General features: G+C 45.0%; 1 protein-coding gene across 2 annotated transcripts in view; it reads left to right on the forward strand.

Annotated features, from left to right (window-relative positions):
- The first annotated feature begins 8853 nt into the window (after positions 1 to 8853).
- Positions 8854 to 21066, forward strand: part of pkib (protein kinase (cAMP-dependent, catalytic) inhibitor beta) — a 30235-nt gene continuing 18022 nt past the window's right edge. The window contains exon 1 of one of the 2 annotated variants that reach the window (XM_034161257.1): positions 8854 to 9014. The gene's annotated coding sequence lies outside the window, so the exon portion shown is untranslated. The remainder of the gene's footprint in view (positions 9015 to 21066) is intronic. The other variant, XM_034161258.1, reaches the window with a different exon arrangement.

The raw sequence follows: 21066 nt of genomic DNA on the forward strand, positions 1-21066 counted from the left end.
CCGTCCAGCAGGCTGTACAACCTCTCATGACCTGAGCGCGAATCAATGGAGACCTACATCCGGGACTCTTTAGCTGCCGGGTTGATCCAGAATTCCACCTCCCCGATGGGTGCAGGTTTCTTTTTTGTAGGGAAAAAGGATGGCGGACTACGTCCATGCATTGATTACAGGGGGCTGAATGAAATCACGGTTCGTAACCGATACCCATTGCCCTTGTTGGATTCAGTGTTCACGCCCCTGCATGGAGCCCGAATGTTCACTAAGCTAGATCTTAGAAATGCGTATCACCTGGTTCGGATCCGGAAGGGAGACGAGTGGAAGACGGCATTTAACACCCCCTTAGGTCACTTTGAGTACCTGGTCATGCCGTTCGGTCTTACAAACGCCCCCGCGACGTTCCAAGCATTGGTTAATGATGTCTTGCGGGATTTCCTGCACCGATTCGTCTTCGTATATCTGGACGATATACTCATCTTTTCTCCGGATCCTGAGACCCATGTCCGGCATGTATGTCAGGTCCTGCAGCGGTTGTTAGAGAACCGGCTGTTTGTGAAGGGTGAGAAGTGTGAGTTCCACCGCACTTCTTTGTCCTTCCTGGGGTTTATCATCTCCCCTAACTCCGTCGCTCCTGATCCGGCCAAGGTCGCGGCGGTGAGAGACTGGCCCCAACCTACCAGCCGTAGGAAACTGCAACAGTTCCTCGGCTTTGCAAATTTCTACAGGAGGTTCATTAAGGGCTACAGTCAGGTTGTTAACCCCCTGACAGCCCTGACCTCTCCAAAAGTCCCCTTCACCTGGTCGGATCGTTGCGATGCCGCGTTCAAGGAGTTGAAACGGCGCTTCTCGTCTGCACCCGTTCTGGTGCAGCCCGATCCTAGTCGCCAGTTTGTGGTTGAAGTGGACGCCTTGGACTCAGGGATAGGAGCTGTGCTTTCCCAGAGCGGAGAGACCGATAAGGTCCTTCACCCGTGTGCCTATTTTTACCGCAGGTTGACCCCGGCCGAACGGAACTATGACGTCGGCAATCGAGAACTCCTTGCGGTGAAAGAGGCTCTTGAAGAGTGGAGACATCCAGGGGTGCGAAGAACCATGGCAGTTGTCCGGCAGCGCTTCTGGTGGGCGTCCCTAGAGGCCGACGTCCGGGATTATATCCAGGCCTGCACCACCTGCGCCAGGGGCAAGGCTGACCACCGCAGGGCATCGGGACTGCTCCAGCCGCTGCCCGTGCCTCATCGCCCCTGGTCTCACATCGGCCTAGATTTTGTCACGGGCCTCCCGCCGTCCCAGGGTAACACCACCATCCTCACGATAGTGGACCGATTCTCCAAGGCGGCCCACTTCGTGGCCCTACCGAAGCTCCCGTCTGCCCAGGAGACAGCGGACCTCCTGGTCCACCACGTCGTCCGGCTGCATGGGATTCCAACAGACATCGTCTCCGATCGCGGTCCCCAGTTCTCCTCGCAAGTCTGGAGGAGCTTCTGCCGGGAACTGGGGGCCACGGTGAGTGTCTCATCCGGGTATCATCCCCAGACCAACGGGCAAGCAGAACGGGCCAATCAGGAGGTGGAACAGGCCCTGCGTTGCGTGACGGCCGCGCACCCGGCGGCCTGGAGCACCCATTTGGCCTGGATCGAGTATGCCCATAACAGCCAGGTGTCGTCAGCCACCGGCGTCTCCCCTTTTGAGGTGTGTCTGGGGTACCAGCCCCCTTTGTTTCCGGTGGTTGAGGGAGAGGTCGGTGTGCCCTCGGTCCAGGCCCACCTGCGGAAGTGCCGTCGGGTGTGGCGTGCCGCCCGTTCTGCTTTGCTAAGGGCCCGGATGAGGACGAAAGCCCATGCAGACCGTCGGCGGACCCCGGCCCCTGTGTATCGGCCAGGGCAGGAAGTGTAGTTGTCAACCAAGGACATTCCCCTCAAAGTGGACTCACCTAAACTGCAGGATCGGAACATCGGTCCATTCAAGATCCTCAAGGTCATCAGTCCAGCCGCAGGGAGGCTTCAGCTTCCGGCCTCACTGCGGATCCATCCCGTTTTCCATGTGTCCCAGATAAAGCCGCATCACACCTCACCCCTCTGTACTCCGGGTCCGGCACCACCTCCTGCCTGGATCATCGATGGCGAGCCGGCTTGGACTGTGCGCCGGCTCTTGGATGTCCGTAGGATGGGCCGGGGCTTCCAGTATTTGGTGGACTGGGAGGGGTACGGACCCGAAGAACGCTCCTGGGTGAAGAGGAGCTACATCCTGGACCCGGCCCTCCTGGCCGATTTGTACCGCCGCCACCCGGACAAGCCTGGTCGGGCGCCAGGAGGCGCCCGTTGAGGGGGGGGGTCCTGTTGTGTGGGCCGCTGAAGAGGAGGTACTGCTGGCCCACCACCACCAGAGGGCACCCTGCCTGGAGTGCGGGCTCCAGGCACCAGAGGGCGCTGCCGCCTCACAGGAGCAGCCGGGGTGACAGCTGTCACTTATCACCTACGACAGCTGTCACCAATCATCTGATCTGCATCGGTATATTAGCAAGACATCATCTCCACCTCTTTGCCGAGATATCGCTCTACCGAGGAGGTAACGTACTCAGCCAATTGTGTTGTCGTCTTGACAATAATACTTTGTTGCTTGTGTGTAGGACAGCTGGAGACTGTATTGGACTTTTTTGGATAAGTACTCACACTCCTGCACTTACCAGCATTTCCCTGACGAGAGGTGGAGGTGGTTTTTCCACCATACGTGTTGGTGGGTGATAACGCACCCACATCTAACTGTTTTTGTTCCTCGCCAGCAGTACCAGATCCGACAAGCAGAGGCAGTGGCCACCTGGGAGTTCGGGACTTGGCGGCTCCAGTATTCCCGGGGTTCGGTGGCGGAGGAAATCGTGTGGTTCCGGTTCTGCTTTGGACAGACGTCTTCTATCTTCGAGCCTGCCCACTTGACACCTTTTGTGATTTGACTTCATTGTCAACTATTGTAATCTGTCGTGTTTGTTGTGCTTATTTCACAACAGTAAAAGTGCTATTTGACTTCCTCCATTGTCTGTTCATTTGCGCCCCCTGTTGTGGGTCCGTGTTCCTACACTTTCACAACACAGCAGTTAAAGTGCCAGTCATGAATTTTGACCACTTAAGGGGACAAAACGGCGCTTAGAATCCAGCCTCAGTGCACCACGGCCTACACAAAAATGTATGATAACCATCCCAGGGTGGCAGCTGTAACCAATGAAGAATTACACAGAGGTCAAAATGTAAAAATGCTTCAATCATGTTGAAAACTACACTACATGATTTGTCTGATCATAACGATTCCAAAAAGGTATAGTTTGGACTATCTATGACTGAATGTTATAGAGTTATGGGCTAAAAACAGCAAAAATGGTGACAAAGGTCAGTTTCAGTTTGTGTAGGGATCAAAAGTTAAAGTTGCTCCCATTTCAGTAAAAATAAATTATGCAAGTTATTGGTTGAAATACACGACACATGGTGCAAACTGTTCCTTTTTAGAACCCTATTAACCCAAACAATAATTTGCATGCATGTTGTTTCAATTCAATTCAATTCAATTCAATTTTATTTATATAGCGCCAAATCACAACAGTTGCCCCAAGGCGCTTTATATTGTGAGGCAAGGCCATACAATAATTACGTAAAAACCCCAATGGTCAAAACGACCCCCTGTGAGCAAGCACTTGGCGACAGTGGGAAGGAAAAACTCCCTTTTAACAGGAAGAAACCTCCAGCAGAACCAGGCTCAGGGAGGGGCAGTCTTCTGCTGGGACTGGTTGGGGCTGAGGGAGAGAACCAGGAAAAAGACATGCTGTGGAGGGGAGCAGAGATCAATCACTAATGATTAAATGCAGAGTGGTGCATACAGAGCAAAAAGAGAAAGAAACACTCAGTGCATCATGGGAACCCCCCAGCAGTCTAAGTCTATAGCAGCATAACTAAGGGATAGTTCAGGGTCACCTGATCCAGCCCTAACTATAAGCTTTAGCAAAAAGGAAAGTTTTAAGCCTAATCTTGTCTGTCTCCCTGATCCGAATTGGGAGCTGGTTCCACAGGAGAGGAGCCTGAAAGCTGAAGGCTCTGCCTCCCATTCTACTCTTACAAACCCTACAAGTAAGCCTGCAGTCTGAGAGCGAAGCCTGCAGTCTGAGAGCGAAGCGCTCTATTGGGGTGATATGGTACTATGAGGTCCCTAAGATAAGAAGGGACCTGATTATTCAAAACCTTATAAGTAAGAAGAAGAATTTTAAATTCTATTCTAGAATTAACAGGAAGCCAATGAAGAGAGGCCAATATGGGTGAGATATGCTCTCTCCTTCTAGTCCCTGTCAGTACTCTAGCTGCAGCATTTTGAATTAACTGAAGGCTTTTCAGGGAACTTTTAGGAGAACCTGATAATAATGAATTACAATAGTCCAGCCTAGAGGAAATAAATGCATGAATTAGTTTTTCAGCATCACTCTGAGACAAGACCTTTCTAATTTTAGAGATATTGCGTAAATGCAAAAAAGCAGTCTTACATATTTGTTTAATATGCGCTTTGAATGACATATCCTGATCAAAAATGACTCCAAGATTTCTCACAGTATTACTAGAGGTCAGGGTAATGCCATCCAGAGTAAGGATCTGGTTAGACACCATGTTTCTAAGATTTGTGGGGCCAAGTACAATAACTTCAGTTTTATCTGAGTTTAAAAGCAGGAAATTAGAGGTCATCCATGTCTTTATTTCTGTAAGACAATCCTGCAGTTTAGCTAATTGGTGTGTGTCCTCTGGCTTCATGGATAGATAAAGCTGGGTATCATCTGCGTAACAATGAAAATTTAAGCAATGCCATCTAATAATACTGCCTAAGGGAAGCATGTATAAAGTGAATAAAATTGGTCCTAGCACAGAACCTTGTGGAACTCCATAATTAACTTTAGTCTGTGAAGAAGATTCCCCATTTATATGAACAAATTGTAATCTATTAGATAAATATGATTCAAACCACCGCAGCGCAGTGCCTTTAATACCTATGGCATGCTCTAATCTCTGTAATAAAATTTTATGGTCAACAGTATCAAAAGCAGCACTGAGGTCTAACAGAACAAGCACAGAGATGAGTCCACTGTCCGAGGCCATAAGAAGATCATTTGTAACCTTCACTAATGCTGTTTCTGTACTATGATGAATTCTAAAACCTGACTGAAACTCTTCAAATAGACCATTCCTCTGCAGATGATCAGTTAGCTGTTTTACAACTACCCTTTCAAGAATTTTTGAGAGAAAAGGAAGGTTGGAGATTGGCCTATAATTAGCTAAGATAGCTGGGTCAAGTGATGGCTTTTTAAGTAATGGTTTAATTACTGCCACCTTAAAAGCCTGTGGTACATAGCCAACTAATAAAGACAGATTGATCATATTTAAGATCGAAGAATTAAATAATGGTAGGTGTTGTGTGGGCCGCCAGAAGAGGAGGTACTGCTGGCCCACCACCAGAGGGGCGCCCTGCCTGAAGTGCGGGCTTCAGGCACGAGAGGGCGCTGCCGCCACGGACACAGCCGGGAGTGACAGCTGTTACTCATTATGTCCTGACAGCTGTCACTCATTCTTCATCAACCCACTCCATAAAACCCAGATGTCATCTCCACCTCATCGCCGAGATATCGTACTTCAATGGAGGTAATTTCCTCAGCCATTTGTGTTTACTTATAAGCTGTATATTGTGAGTGTTTTCAGGAGTACCGGTCCCTCTTCCTGTGGAGGCTGAGTGAGTGCAGGACGGCACTCTTTTCCTCTGAGGGATCACTGTAAATTCATCAGCATATTGACTGAGAGGTGGAGGTGGCATTCCCACCGTTATTGTTACTGGGTGTACACACACCCACACTTGACTGTCTTTGTTCTTCGCCAGCAGTACCAGATCCGACAGTCGGGGACGGTGATCACCTGGGAATTCGGGACTTGGCGGCTCCAGTATTCACCAGGTTCGGTGGCGGCGGAAATCGTGTGGTTCCGGCTCTTCTCAGGACAGATGTCTTCTATCCTCGAGCCTGCCCACACGTCACCTTTGTGGATTGACTGTAATCATATTCTGAGATTGTCTGTGTATTCGTTGTGCACCTTCACAACATTAAATTGTTATATTTTGGCTCATCTATTGACCGTTCATTTGCGCCCCCTGTTGTGGGTCCGTGTCACTACACTTTCACAACAGTAGGGCTTCCTTGAGCAGCCTGGTAGGAATGGGGTCTAATAGACATGTTAATGGTTTGGATGAAGTAACTAATGAAAATAACTCAGACAGAACAATCTGAGAGAAAGAGTCTAACCAAGTACCGGCATCACTGAAAGCAGCCAAAGATAACGATACGTCTTTGGGATGGTTATGAGTAATTTTTTCTCTAATAGTTAAAATTTTATTAGCAAAGAAAGTCATGAAGTCATTACTAGTTAAAGTTAAAGGAATACTCGGCTCAATAGAGCTCTGACTCTTTGTCAGCCTGGCTACAGTGCTGAAAAGAAACCTGGAGTGGTTCTTATTTTCTTCAATTAGTGATGAGTAGTAAGATGTCCTAGCTTTACGGAGGGCTTTTTTATAGAGCAACAGACTCTTTTTCCAGGCTAAGTGTAGATCTTCTAAATTAGTGAGACGCCATTTCCTCTCCAACTTACGGGTTATCTGCTTTAAGCTGCGAGTTTGTGAGTTATACCACAGAGTCAGGCACTTCTGATTTAAAGCTCTCTTTTTCAGAGGAGCTACAGCATCCAAAGTTGTCTTCAATGAGGATGTAAAACTATTGACAAGATACTCTATCTCACTTACAGAGTTTAGGTAGCTACTCTGCACTGTGTTGGTATATGGCATTAGAGAACATAAAGAAGGAAACATACCCTTAAACCTAGTTACAGCGCTTTCTGAAAGACTTCTAGTGTAATGAAACTTATTCCCCACTGCTGGGTAGTCCATCAGAGTAAATGTAAATGTTATTAAGAAATGATCAGACAGAAGGGAGTTTTCAGGGAATACTGTTAAGTCTTCAATTTCCATACCATAAGTCAGAACAAGATCTAAGATATGATTAAAGTGGTGGGTGGACTCATTTACATTTTGAGCAAAGCCAATAGAGTCTAATAATAGATTAAATGCAGTGTTGAGGCTGTCATTCTCAGCATCTGTGTGGATGTTAAAATCCCCCTCGGCCCGTGCTATGAGCGTTCTGACAGTTAGTGTGACTCGGGGGTGTTGACTCATTTAAACTAACATATTCATCCTGCTGTAACCAGGTTTCTGTAAGGCAGAATAAATCAATATGTTGATCAATTATTATATCATTTGCTAACAGGGACTTAGAAGAGAGAGACCTAATGTTTAATAGACCACATTTAACTGTTTTAGTCTGTGGTGCAGTTGAAGGTGCTATATTATTTTTTCTTTTTGAATTTTTATGCTTAAATAGATTTTTGCTGGTTATTGGTGGTCTGGGAGCAGGCACCGTCTCTACGGGGATGGGGTATTGGGGGGATGGCAGGGGGAGAGAAGCTGCAGAGAGGTGTGTAAGACTACAACTCTGCTTCCTGGTCCCAACCCTGGATAGTCACGGTTTGGAGGATTTAAGAAAATTGGCCAGATTTCTAGAAATGAGAGCTGCTCCATCCAAAGTGGGACGGATGCCGTCTCTCCTAACAAGACCAGGTTTTCCCCAGAAGCTTTGCCAATTATCTATGAAGCCCACCTCATTTTTTGGACACCACTCAGACAGCCAGCAATTCAAGGAGAACATGCGGCTAAACATGTCACTCCCTGTCCGCCTGGGGAGGGGCCCAGAGAAAACTACAGAGTCCGACATTGTTTTTGCAAAGTTACACACCGATTCAATGTTAATTTTAGTGACCTCCGATTGGCGTAACCGGGTGTCATTACTGCCGACGTGAATTACAATCTTACCAAATTTACGCTTAGCCTTAGCCAGCAGTTTCAAATTTCTTCAATGTTGCCTGCTCTGGCCCCCGGAAGACAATTGACTATGGTTGCTGGTGTCGCTAACTTCACATTTCTCAAAACAGAGTTGCCAATAACCAGAGTTTGTTCCTTGGCGGGTGTGTCGCCGAGTGGGGAAAAACGGTTAGAAATGTGAACGGGTTGGCGGTGTACACGGGGCTTCTGTTTAGGGCTACGCTTCCTCCTCACAGTCACCCAGTCGGCCTGCTTTCCCGGCTGCTTGGGATCTGCCAGAGGGAAACTAAGTGGTACAGTTTCGTCACCTTAAGTGATACAGAAAACCTGCTTGGCCTATTAATTAATTAATTATTATTAAGGACTATTAATGACATCTCGCAGAGCAGTGAACTTTCTGAAATTTTGCCGGATTTGAAACCTCAATAGGGCGAATGGAGAAATGGGTTAGGTGGTGAGGGGTTTGAACTACGAACTTTCTGCACTGAAACTAACCACTTGTCCACCACAATGACAGCACACACCTCCCACAACACTCGAGTACAGATTTTAGCAGCAGATTCCATAAAGAGTTGAGGGAGAAGAACATCAGAAACAATAATCAGTAAATATGTTCTTGGAGAACAAAATGAAAGCGGTAGGGGTGAGGACAAGACCCCCGATATCAAGTCCGAGCCAAGGCAAGACCTGGCGACGTTGACCAAGAACCTATGTTCACAACTGGTGTACTTTTATTTTGAAGTCAACATCCCCTGCCTCTCCTGCGTCGCTTGTGTAAGTGCGTGCAGCTTGACGCTCCTCTCCGCCGCCGCTGCGAGCGCGCCGCGGGGCGCCGCTGATCCGAGTCCTGTTTAGTCCAGCGTGCGGCGGAACCTGCGGCCGTGTGAGGAGCTGCATAGACAGGCTCCCTGACGTTCTGCACCTTCTCTCTCTCTCTCTCTCCTTGGTCGGCGCAGAAGATGGTGGTCGGCGGTTAGTTCCAACTTCGGACACCTCGGTTTTTCCGCGTCGAGCGCGCTGATCGTGGCGGTGAGTGTCCGAGTTTGGGCGCACGCGCTGCCACCTGTTCTGCTGCTCCACAGGTAGGAGGACCTCACTGTGGAGCAGACAGTCCCACCGTGATGTGCTCAGAATAAGTGGAGGATGTTGGAATGGCACAGTTTTATGTTGAGGTGGACAGCAAATGGAAATCCTGGTCATGATCTGGATTAAGGGCTTCAGATTAAAGGTGATGTGCGCAAAACTCTGACCATCTGTTGATCGGAAAACCAACCAGAAACAGTCAGAATCCACGAAGTTAAATAAAAAAATGAGCAACAGGGTTTTATTCACCGATATGAAGCGGAAATCGGTTTTAAAGTCAAAGATTCCATGACAGTGAATCGAGAAACCCTGGACCGATCTCACTGTGACCCGGTCCATGGTCTGACGTTAATGTTAAGAATCGGTGGAGTGAAGGAAACAGTCATAAAAACATTCATAGGTCGCATGAGACTCTCAGGGGTTCAGTGCTGCCAAGAAAATCTGAGCTAAAGTTGCTTTTGGCTTTGAAATGTCACCTGATGACGTAATCACATGGAATTTGCATAAGGTGGGAAGCTGAACTACATCCTTTTCTCTTGCAGGCTGGACAGTTGTGTTTGCTTTTTGGTTGATAGATTTATTTGGCAGAGGTCATAGATCACCCCTGTTTGTTTGTGAACAGACTGTAACCCACAAATTTTCATATATAATTATTATTATTATATTTTTTAACAGAGGATTCATATCCCGATAGGCAAGATCTGATTAAATTTTCAAGGTCATAGGTCAAAGGTCAAACTCAGGAAAAATCTTGGAATACTTGAAAATCCCTATCCTTTAACATTGATCGCATATTCAAAAATGTATAACTTTGTCAAAGAACATCAGATTTCTTTCATATTTGAGAGTGTTATGTAGGATGGTATCCTTTATCAACTGACAAAGTTTGATCTGGATCTGATCTAGATTGTGCATTTTGTGGACATTTGAATATAATATTGAAAAGCCCATTTGATGTACATTTTGCATTATATCTCAGTCAGAAGTGCCTCAGTCACTCTCATTTTTCTCTTCTGGATTTACCTTCACCACTAAAACTGGATGGAGGTTCCAATTTTAAGCCTGTTTGTCTTCCAGTTATCAGTCAGAAACCAAGTGACAAAAAGCAACGACACACTGTGCACAAAACTAATGTTCTGTGAAAATTATATGAAAAAGAATTCAGAAACTGAAAAATCTGAAAACTGAAAAAAAAGAGAAACCCTGACAAAACCACAAAGAAAAAAAAGCTTTGATTCAAGTGCATGAACTAAATGCATCCTGCTGACATTTGATCACATCTAGGACTTTGACCTTGAAAATGATTTCCAAGGTAAATTTTTGTGGAATTGGAAACTGGTGCTGGTGGAGGTTTGCGCTCTAAGAGTGCGGTGCTCTAGTTTTTTTTTGGTGGAGGTAGGCAGGGCAGGAAAGTGTGTACTGTGTGTGTGTATACACACACAGTACACACTTATTGGTACGTGGCCTCTTTGGAATATCCTTTGTTTGTTATTAAAAATTCTGCTGAACTGATTTTCACTGGACTTGGTGAAATATTTTGGGCTTCAGAATAACTTCAGAGTGTTTTTAAAGTTTGGCTTGACTTTGATCTACAGTATGTTTATACGATGCCATCATCTTGGCATGTGGTTTTGCAGTCGTCCTGGATCAAGACTTGATTTCAGGCGAGGCCTTCAGTGACTTCCTGGACTTGGCCATCAGATCTGTATGTGGTGAAAGTGACCTTCATGTCTTGGGGTCCTCGGCCTTTGTGACTTGGTGACACCTGGGAACAGTTTATGGAGTTGTGTGCTCACTGGACAGAGGTGCTTATTGATGCCAGTGTCTTTGCAGAAGAACAAAGGTCCAAGTCTGAATGGTCCCCTGTTTCCTGTCTGGTTGTGAGACTTGGAGACTAACCAGTGATCTGGTACTAAGTTTCTTCAGTGGATCCTTGGGTACTGCCGGAATGACTTTCTCTCAAACAAATGGTTGCTTCAGGGGATGAAGTTGAGAAATTTCACTTGTATTGTGAGGAAACACAAGCTGTGATATTTTGGCCATGAGGTGCGTTTTTCTGGGTGTGAGCCAGCACACTGGTGCCTGAGTGTTGAGGACCCCCAGTGAATGGACAAAGCCAAGGGGACGCCAATGTTCCACCAGACTGTGGCAAGTTCTCTTTTTTTGAACAAAGAGAAGCTTTAATTGGACTTTGGATTATGACATCATGAAGAGCAATAAACAAAGTGTTTAGAGTTAAACAGTAACTTAAATTGCTCTCAGGTTTGCAGTGTGGAGACATAAAATATCTGCCGTATGTCCGTGTCGCTGCATGGTGGGAAGATGACGTGTATGTATCACCTAATACTTCATCATCTGAAGTAAAGGTCCTTTGGGTCTCACCCGTCCTGAGCTGCGTTGTAAATCAGGCTGTGTGATGATGTCATACAGAGGAACACAGGTTGCATGCTGTAAGGTAAATGCTTTATCGTCTGAGCCGCTTATCTTCATCCTGCATCAAAGGTTTTTCTCCATTAAAGAATCACGATCACATCTGGGTCCAGGTCACGATGCCAGTAGACCAGCAGTCCCACACTTCCTTATTCTGGCCCAAATCCTGGGGGATCCTGTGGTGTTCCCAAGCCAGCTGTGAGATAAAATCCCTCCAGTGTGTCCTGGGTCTTCTTGGGGGCCTCCTCCCAGTCAGATGTGCCTGGAAGACCTTCCCAGGGAGACCACCAGGGGGCATCCTCACTAGATGCCTGAACCACCTCAGCTGGCTGGTTTTGACGTGAAGAAGCAGTGGCTGCCTGTATACCCGTGATCTTATTGTTTCAGTCACAACCCAAAGTTCATGACCATCAGTGAGGACAGAAGCATAAATCAGCTGGTAACCTGAGAGTCTCAACGGTCCAATACAGTGTCCAGAACATTTTGTTTAATAGTCATATATATAAAAAATATTTTAGTTATGTTAAAAAATTAATAAAATGTCCAATATTAATGAACAACAACAATAAATGATTGCATGAAGTGAAATAAAACAATTAGTGGTACCCTTTGATGACTTTAAAGTAAATGATCAGTTTCACAGTTTTGTTATTCGCGGTCTTGACGTCCGGCAGACGTACGCTGTGGAAAAGAGGCAAACAGACAAATAAGCTTATTTCAAACTACATGTGCCTTCAACCACACCTGCTCCTAGTTTCCACGACGCATGTGATGATAAGATGATTCTTTACATGGAGCCCGGTCGAGAGACAGATAAATTAAACTGTTTGTCCTTTGAGTTGTTCAGGTCTTTGCTGCAGAATGGCTGCTATTAAATAAGCAGAATAAATCCAGTTTTTTTAATCTCATGCATCAAAGTTGAAAGTTTAATCATATTATCCTTTTTTTTATATACCTTTGTAATTTGGAAATTTATTACAGAATACAAACAGTCTGGCATGCGGTTGCAAATCTGCCTGAAGAAGGCAGTTCTCAAAAAAATTGAGTGAGGGAAGCCACCAAGACACAACAGGTTTCTGTGACAGGAGAAACCAGCATGCTGCGACTTCTCTGTGTTGCATCATCAGTTGGTAGGTTGGTTGAACTTATTTGGTAATATTTCACACCAGTATAAAATGAAAAACAAATATAAACCCGGCGATAAGAGTATAAGGCCTAAAATCCTCCTCTGTATCACTGACTACAGTCTCATGCACAGAAGCCTATGAGCAGTCACATGTGTCTTGGTGGCTTCCCTCACTCATCCCTTCCCTGCACATCAGGTGTTCAGGTTGTTCCACACAGATTGTCACCATAGTCCTGAATATTCTAAAATCAGCCTCGAAGATTCACGACTGCTGATAATTCTGACGTGAACTGTATTTGTTGATGAAGTCCCTCACTTTCCTTGATGTGATTGTTGACTGGCGGCGTCACCACGCTGAAGGCAGTAGCAGTCGTTTTTCAGGCTAAACGCTCGTCATTCATTATTCCTGAGTATTGACCTGCTGCGTCTGTGCAGCCTGTTGACCTTTCTGGTGACCTATGGCTGGCTGCCATGTGCTGCTTTTATCTTTCTGCTGCTGCTGAAGTGCGTCAACCCGCCGGGTCCTGGAGGACGTCCTGTGACTGTCTTCAGGACATGTAGAGGACAGACACTCGTAAGGGGACGAGAGCAGTGTCAGTTCCTTTAAGATGGAGACGGCTGCGTTAGGCTGTTGTGACCTCAGCCTCCTTGTGGACGCTTTCCCAGCAACCCAGCCGAGCCGGGGGGGTGGGGAGTGGGGGGCGGCCTAACTCAATAGAAGGTAGGCTGCACCCCCCCCCCCTCCCCCAAACATGGAATTTCAAGCACATGCTGCCGCCTTGATCAGGATCAAGGCGGACAGACTAAAGTTAATTATGGAGTTCCACAAGGTTCTGTGCTAGGACCAATTTTATTCACTTTATACATGCTTCCCTTAGGCAGTATTATTAGACGGTATTGCTTAAATTTTCATTGTTACGCAGATGATACCCAGCTTTATCTATCCATGAAGCCAGAGGACACACACCAATTAGCTAAACTGCAGGATTGTCTTACAGACATAAAGACATGGATGACCTCTAATTTCCTGCTTTTAAACTCAGATAAAACTGAAGTTATTGTACTTGGCCCCACAAATCTTAGAAACATGGTGTCTAACCAGATCCTTACTCTGGATGGCATTACCCTGACCTCTAGTAATACTGTGAGAAATCTCGGAGTCATTTTTGATCAGGATATGTCATTCAAAGCACATATTAAACAAATATGTAGGACTGCTTTTTTGCATTTACGCAATATCTCTAAAATTAGAAAGGTCTTGTCTCAGAGTGATGCTGAAAAACTAATTCATGCATTTATTTCCTCTAGGCTGGACTATTGTAATTCATTATTATCAGGTTGTCCTAAAAGTTCCCTAAAAAGCCTTCAGTTAATTCAAAATGCTGCAGCTAGAGTAATGACAGGGACTAGAAGGAGAGAGCATATTTCAACCATATTGGCCTCTCTTCATTGGCTTCCTGTTAATTCTAGAATAGAATTTAAAATTCTTCTTCTTACTTATAAGGTTTTGAATAATCAGGTCCCATCTTATCTTAGGGACCTCGTAGTACCATATCACCCCAATAGAGCGCTTCACTCTCAGACTGCAGGCTTACTTGTAGTTCCTAGGGTTTGTAAGAGTAGAATGGGAGGCAGAGCCTTCAGCTTTCAGGCTCCTCTCCTGTGGAACCAGCTCCCAATTCAGATCAGGGAGACAGACACCCTCTCTACTTTTAAGATTAGGCTTAAAACTTTCCTTTTTGCTAAAGCTTATAGTTAGGGCTGGATCAGGTGACCCTGAACCATCCCTTAGTTATGCTGCTATAGACTTAGACTGCTGGGGGGTTCCCATGATGCACTGAGTGTTTCTTTCTCTTTTTGCTCTGTATGCACCACTCTGCATTTAATCATTAGTGATCGATCTCTGCTCCCCTCCACAGCATGTCTTTTTCCTGGTTCTCTACCTCAGCCCCAACCAGTCCCAGCAGAAGACTGCCCCTCCCTGAGCCTGGTTCTGCTGGAGGTTTCTTCCTGTTAAAAGGGAGTTTTTCCTTCCCACTGTAGCCAAGTGCTTGCTCACAGGGGGTCGTTTTGACCGTTGGGGTTTTACATAATTATTGTATGGCCTTGCCTTACAATATAAAGCGCCTTGGGGCAACTGTTTGTTGTGATTTGGCGCTATATAAAAAAATTGATTGATTGATTGATTGAGGAAGGTGAGACGGCGTGGGTCCATGCAGAGACAAAAACGTCCATTCTGTCCACAGACCGCTCACCTTCTTACGGGAACCGTCCACACAGTGGGACAGTTTTCCCTCGTAATCACCGCTGTGGGATTCTGTGTGATTCAACGCACATTCACGCCTGAAGGGGTCGCTGAGTCAATGGGCTGACAGAGAGACGATGACGAGAACTGCAGTTGATGTTCGCGTTCCATCGAATGCTTTTAAAAATTTAAGTCTTTGTAGCTGCAACTTTGTACATTTGCATTTCTAAAGAGGAAGTTTTCAGTGTAATCGTGTCTTATTCACCTGTGTTATCAGACATTTTAAGAAATACTGTTGGGTGTGAACATTAGCCATAATTGTTTTAGAGTGAATGTTCAACAGATCTAAACCTCACATTTAATAATATAAATATATTGTTGGGCACGACTATGTACAGGTGTGAAACAAATCGTTTTCCTCCCGCAATTTTATATTAAAAATAGGCCCAAGTTCGTTTCACTCCTCAAATTTTATTAGGAGAGATTTCATCTTAAGAGTGACATTACAGAAGAGGATTCTGAGACAACTGTAACACTACATAATTGTCCAGTTATTCTGTTATTTGTAATGTTTCATGCTGGTTCTTGTGGTAAAATGTTTTATAGTGTTTATCGCTCACTTTATTCATTTTTTGTTGTTTTTTTGGAATTCCTCTGCTGTAATCTCACTCAGGCACCTTGATTTCAGTTTCAGGTACTTTTCTTTTCCTGTTCTTCCTCTTGGATGCCATGAGACATACATGTTTCAATCGTCATGCTGAATATTAATGAGGTGTTTTTTGCATTGACCGTTTGTGGTTGAATGTGGGCATGTAGAGGGTGGAACCTGAGGCAGAACCATCTGTACACAGTTCAAAGTAGTGTGTAAATTCTAATTAGGATTTTATTGCAGGTGTGCGTACGAACGGTTTACTAAGTCTTGTTTTTGCTGTTTGTGTCATTCTTGCCTTTTCAGGCATAGACGGAGTTCAGGGATGAGCTCGGGCACCAGGGCGTCTCTGTAGGATCAATTTTTTAGACTCATTCAGACAAGAAGGACTTCATGTGTCACGCCCATGTATTGGACACTCTGCAGGGCCTCACTTGTCCTGCAGAGTGTCCAGGGACATTTATTTGTCCTTAAACATGTCTAAGAATCAGCCTTCCGATGTGACCACCTGTCGCTTAGAATATTGAGTTGTGCTTAAAGCACACGGGTGTCTGTACCTCAGATTATGTCAGGTGTAGGGAGGTGACGTCTGCTGTCTGAGAGGAGCTGGACGACGTGTCGTCAGGAAAAGAGGTGTGGATTACTCTGGATGAGTGTCACAGAATGATGGGATTGATGGAGGCACGGGTGGAACTCTTCTGGTCTTGATGAAGTTCTCTAATGCAGTTCCACTCTTATTCTCACTGCTGAGTGCAGCTTTAACCACGAACAAAAGTGCTCAAGCCTGCAGATGGAGGCAGCAGTGCGTTGTTGTCTGCTTCTCGTTGTCCCGTTATGGCGGGGCTGTTATTAGACAGTGCCAGAACCCCGCAGGTTCCAGTCAGCGTGCATCACTGTCCACGTGGTCACATAGTTCTTAAAGGGCTCCGAGGAGGAAGACGGCGTCAGTTAGACTCGTCTGAAGGACAGTTTGTGCTCTAAAACAGAGATGTGTGTTCACAGCTGACACACAGTTCTCCTGCTGCTGCATATTTATGGGAAATCCAGAAAAAAACTACAGTATATTTACTCATTTTTCCAGTGAAGAGTGAATTCTGAAGGAGTCACAGTCTGCACATCAACTGGAGCTTCTGCTTTTTTTTTTAAGATGCACATTAAAACATTGAAAACAAAGTTTGCAACATCTTCCTGACAGCTGCCTGAGCCGAGCCGCAGAAAGGTGAAGAACGTTTTCCACAATAATCACTTTGACTTGTATAAGTTAAAACAATGTTTATCAATTCAACAGTAATTTTCAAAAAAGATAAAAGTCTCTCTCTGAGCTTTCTTCATGACACATGGACGAACATAAACATTTAAAACATTCTTCCTGCGCACCGTGTTCTTGACCTTCAGAGTCTTCAGGGTGGTAAATGTCTTTGCAGAAGCGTCTACATGGAGGTGGACTCTCCTGTTGGTCATCAGGTGGAAAACCTTCGAAAGCTTACGTTGTCACAACGACCAGAATTCTGTCAAAACACTAAAATATTGTTCATTGTTACGTTTGAACGAGTGCATCGGTTCCATCCCACCGTCACTGCCGAAGCTTTTTGGAAAACCTCCTCAAAACACAACAAATTACAGGAATTAGTGTAGAGGTGGGCTGTGTGTGTGTGTGTGTGTGTGTGTGTGTGTGTGTGTGTGTGTGTGTGTGTGTGTGTGTGTGTGTGTGTGTATATGTGGGGGGTTGCCAGGCATACCACACACATACATATTGTATTTTTTGGAGTATACTGTATAAGTCACACCTGTAGTTGTGTTTTTTTTTTTTTTTGGCTCTTGAAGAGGAATAATTCACCATTTTCTTCTGTATTTTCAGCTCTTTACTTTGGGATTTTTGTGCACTATTGCAGTATATTCTTTTTAATTACTGTTGTTTTATTCATTTATTATTGCTGTTTATTTTGTTGAGTGATTTGATTCCTTGGAAAACACTATATAAATATTCATTGTAATTTTTTATTTCTAATAACAAACTTGTGATTTTTGAGTATATAAGACACAAAACCTCCCAAAGTAGTAAAAAAGACCCTGAAACTTAATGTGGTACATTGATCTGTAAAGTTCCTTTGGATTCTCCTTTTTTCCACTCGGGGTCACAGCAGATCCGTCTCCATGATGCTCTTCCCGACGCAACTCCGAATGACGTGGTGAACAGGGAGGTGGGTTTTGAACCGAGAACCTTCTGCTCGAGAAACAAGTACACAAACCACATACATACATCTGACTTTGTGGGAGTCTCTTGTCATCTCTACAAGCTTTTTAAAAAGATTTGCCAGGCAACCTAGTACAAAAATACACACACACACACACACACTCACCCAGTTCACTCGCTCAAACAGGAACTTTTTCTGCGCCTGTTCTTTACAAACACACCGGTTCTCCAGATCAGGCATAATAAAGTTAAAGGTCAGTAAAATAAAGTTAGCGGTATTGTTTTTTTTTTTTTTCCAAATGCTGCCTGTTATGTGGCAGGAGTTGCTGTTGTAATGTTGTAAATGTTGAATACTGCAGTAACATCAGTCGTCTGATGGAATATTGCGTAAGATGAAGTGTTTCTTTTTTCTTGGCGTAAAGGAAAACGTGGGTGACTGGCAGCTTGAGGATGCCTTCTGTGCACCATTTTTAGCAACCAAACAGCAGTCGCTGCAGACGGTGACACTGCTGCAAGCGTGACGTCGTACAGAGCTGATGTCTGGCAGTCATGAGGCGAGAGCATCCTGAGCGGTCCTCACGGCATTTGGTCTTTCAGGTCGGATCGGTTGCACTTCCTGACCCGTGTTGTGATGCAGGTGGAGAGCACATTTCCAAGTTGTGTGTTGGCTTTAGGTGGACGACGTGGTTTGGACACATCAGCAGAGACGGTCCTTTGATATCGTTCAGTGCATCAACATGTGTTCGGGGTCATTTAATCAATCGGAGGAGTCAGTTACTACTGACACTAAGGTCCGAGTACAGCCACATGTTCAGAGACAGAATACCCGCCAGAGTAGGTGTTGTACCCTGTCTGAGCTCTGCATGGGGTCAGACCCAAAAATAACCCGGCAGCAGCTTTTGATAGGCCATGGGGGTTGGGGGGAGGGGGGGGGGGGTGTTACCATAAGGATTATCACCAGGGTTAGTTTTAGTCTTGTTCTGATTTCTTTTTCACAGTCCGTGATGTCATAATGTGGAGAGCAGGTAGCCCACTGGGATAGAGTTTGGGCTCCCATTGAGTTTGATTGATTTGATGACCCGTCTCTGTCCTCGTTCAAGACATTTCCACTCCATTGTACCAGTTATCACATTTAACCATCAACACCAAGTCCACCCATCCAATGATGTGAGAACATTTGGATGTTTAACGCTTCTTTGGAAAACACTTTACAAGTACAAGGCATTACATTTTTATGTGTTGACATGTGGCCTTAAATGGCATAAAAATATTTGATTTGTCCAAAGGAGGCTGGGCTCCTGCAGCGTACGGGGCATGAGACGGACCTGCTGACTGTGATTATGGCAGTGCGTCACTTTTCGACACATTTACACGTACTAAAAATAATTAGTAAAAATATTATCACAGTATTTTTTTTATATTAATATAGATCAATATTTAACATCCATTGCGCTCAGTGTAGGTCTGATCCCATCAGATCTCAGAAGTTAAGCAGGGTCAGTATGGAGTAGTACTTGGCTGGGAGACCACTGAGGAAGACCAGGAGTTGTGTGTGTTTCTCAGGGAAGAACTGGAGTTGCATCAGGAACGGTATCTGGTGTAAATCCCAATGTGGATCCGGATTGGGTCCATTATGGTGACCCTGTACTTCTATGGGGGCAGCTGAAAGAAGAACAAAAAGTGATGGCGACATTGATGACAATATGTAATTTCGTAATTGTGCCAGATTCAAAACCATCATGATGCCCGAAGAAATGAGAGGGTTCATTAAACTATTGTCTTTTAATGTATTTTATTTTGGAAAATACTTTCTGTATAAGGTTAAAATGTGCTACACTAATGATGATTACACTGATAATAATAATCATATATACAAAGGCAGCTGTATGTATGTCCATGAAAAACCTTCATTGTGTCACAATATTACAGTATTGTTGGTTGTCACAATATTTTCTTCGACAGTATATCATTCGGCAGAATGCGTTGCTGTGACAGGCCCAGATGTGGTTCGATTCCTTTAGCCCACATGGCCGTCAGGACAACATGAAGTGAGGTTGAGGTCTCCTTTGCTTTGAAGTGCTTGATGTCATGTTAGCAAATGGCTTTTTGAGAACCACTTATCACTCCTCATCTGTTTTGAAGGTAAAGTCTGACTCTTGAGCGGTTTGACTCTGTTTTGTGTGTGTGTTTGTAATTTAAATATTTTTTTCCAAGAGGCCTCTGCCACTCGTCCTTCACAGCTCTCTGAGGAGTGCGCTAATTGCTGAGTGCCGTGTTGTTGTAAGTGACCCTGGTGAACGTCCACTCAGCGCGTCTGGTGTTTGGCGATGCAGACAGCTCTTTGTCGGCCTCGTTCGGGGTAACGAGCTGGTTTTTGTTGCATATTGAAACACAGTTAATTGAAACAAACAGAGAGGGTTTTTATGTGATAATTGACGGGACGAGAGGACGGACGCTTCGTGTGCCCTGCTGTGGGTGTTTTCCACAGACTGTAACTCACCAGATAAACCCTCTGTCACGTCACCTGTAGGGTTTCTGAAGTGCTGCACTGAAGCTCCAGCAGGGCGGCGCCACATGTCTCCATCTTGGCCTGACTCCGCCTAATGCTTGTCTAATCTTATATAAACCCTGAGGCCTGTTTGTGCCAGACCTGATTTGCAGATCCTCTGGTGTCAAGTGGATGAAAGTCTATGATTCCTCATGGATGGGACGCCAGTCCAAACCAGGTTGGTGCCCACTTCCAGCTGGTGGACTGAGACCAAGTAGTCCAAGGAAACAAGTAGCATGAGCAGGATTCAAACCCACATCTACATGTTGGCAGACTAGCTCCTGATCCACTCAGCTACCTGCTCTACAGCCCTCACAGTAACTGCAGTACTTCTAGGTGGAGCAGGAGTGTGTGATCTTTTCTGGAGGCAAGCTGTTGAAGACCACAACTCACCTTCTTAGCCTGTATTTATTTATTTATTTTTTCCATATATGCAGCAGGTCAGTCAGTGGGACATGTATCTTTGTCTGTATCTGCATTCTTTAAGACATGATAACTCTAAAACTAGGAATGCCAGCGTCTTATTGTTTACCATGCTACATGCTGGTATGTAAGAGATGATGTGATTGCCTTTTGATCAATATAGGTTCAAGATTCAAAATTCAAACAACTTTATTGATCCCTAAAAGGGCAATTCATCTTCACAACCAATTACCTCAAACAAAAATACAGCAATTAATCCACAATTATTACTAGTCGAATGTAATAATGGCACACATCAGAATTAAAACAACCGCACATATACATTTGATTTGTTTATGTACGCTAAACTCTGAAACAGTCTGTCATCTGAATTGAGGCAATGAGTGTGTTGGGGCTGCAGCAGCATTTCTGCTGCACGGCCAATCTCAGGGGGAGT

Source organism: Thalassophryne amazonica, chromosome 20 (assembly GCF_902500255.1).
Source record: "Thalassophryne amazonica chromosome 20, fThaAma1.1, whole genome shotgun sequence".
NCBI classification, from domain to species: domain Eukaryota; kingdom Metazoa; phylum Chordata; class Actinopteri; order Batrachoidiformes; family Batrachoididae; genus Thalassophryne; species Thalassophryne amazonica.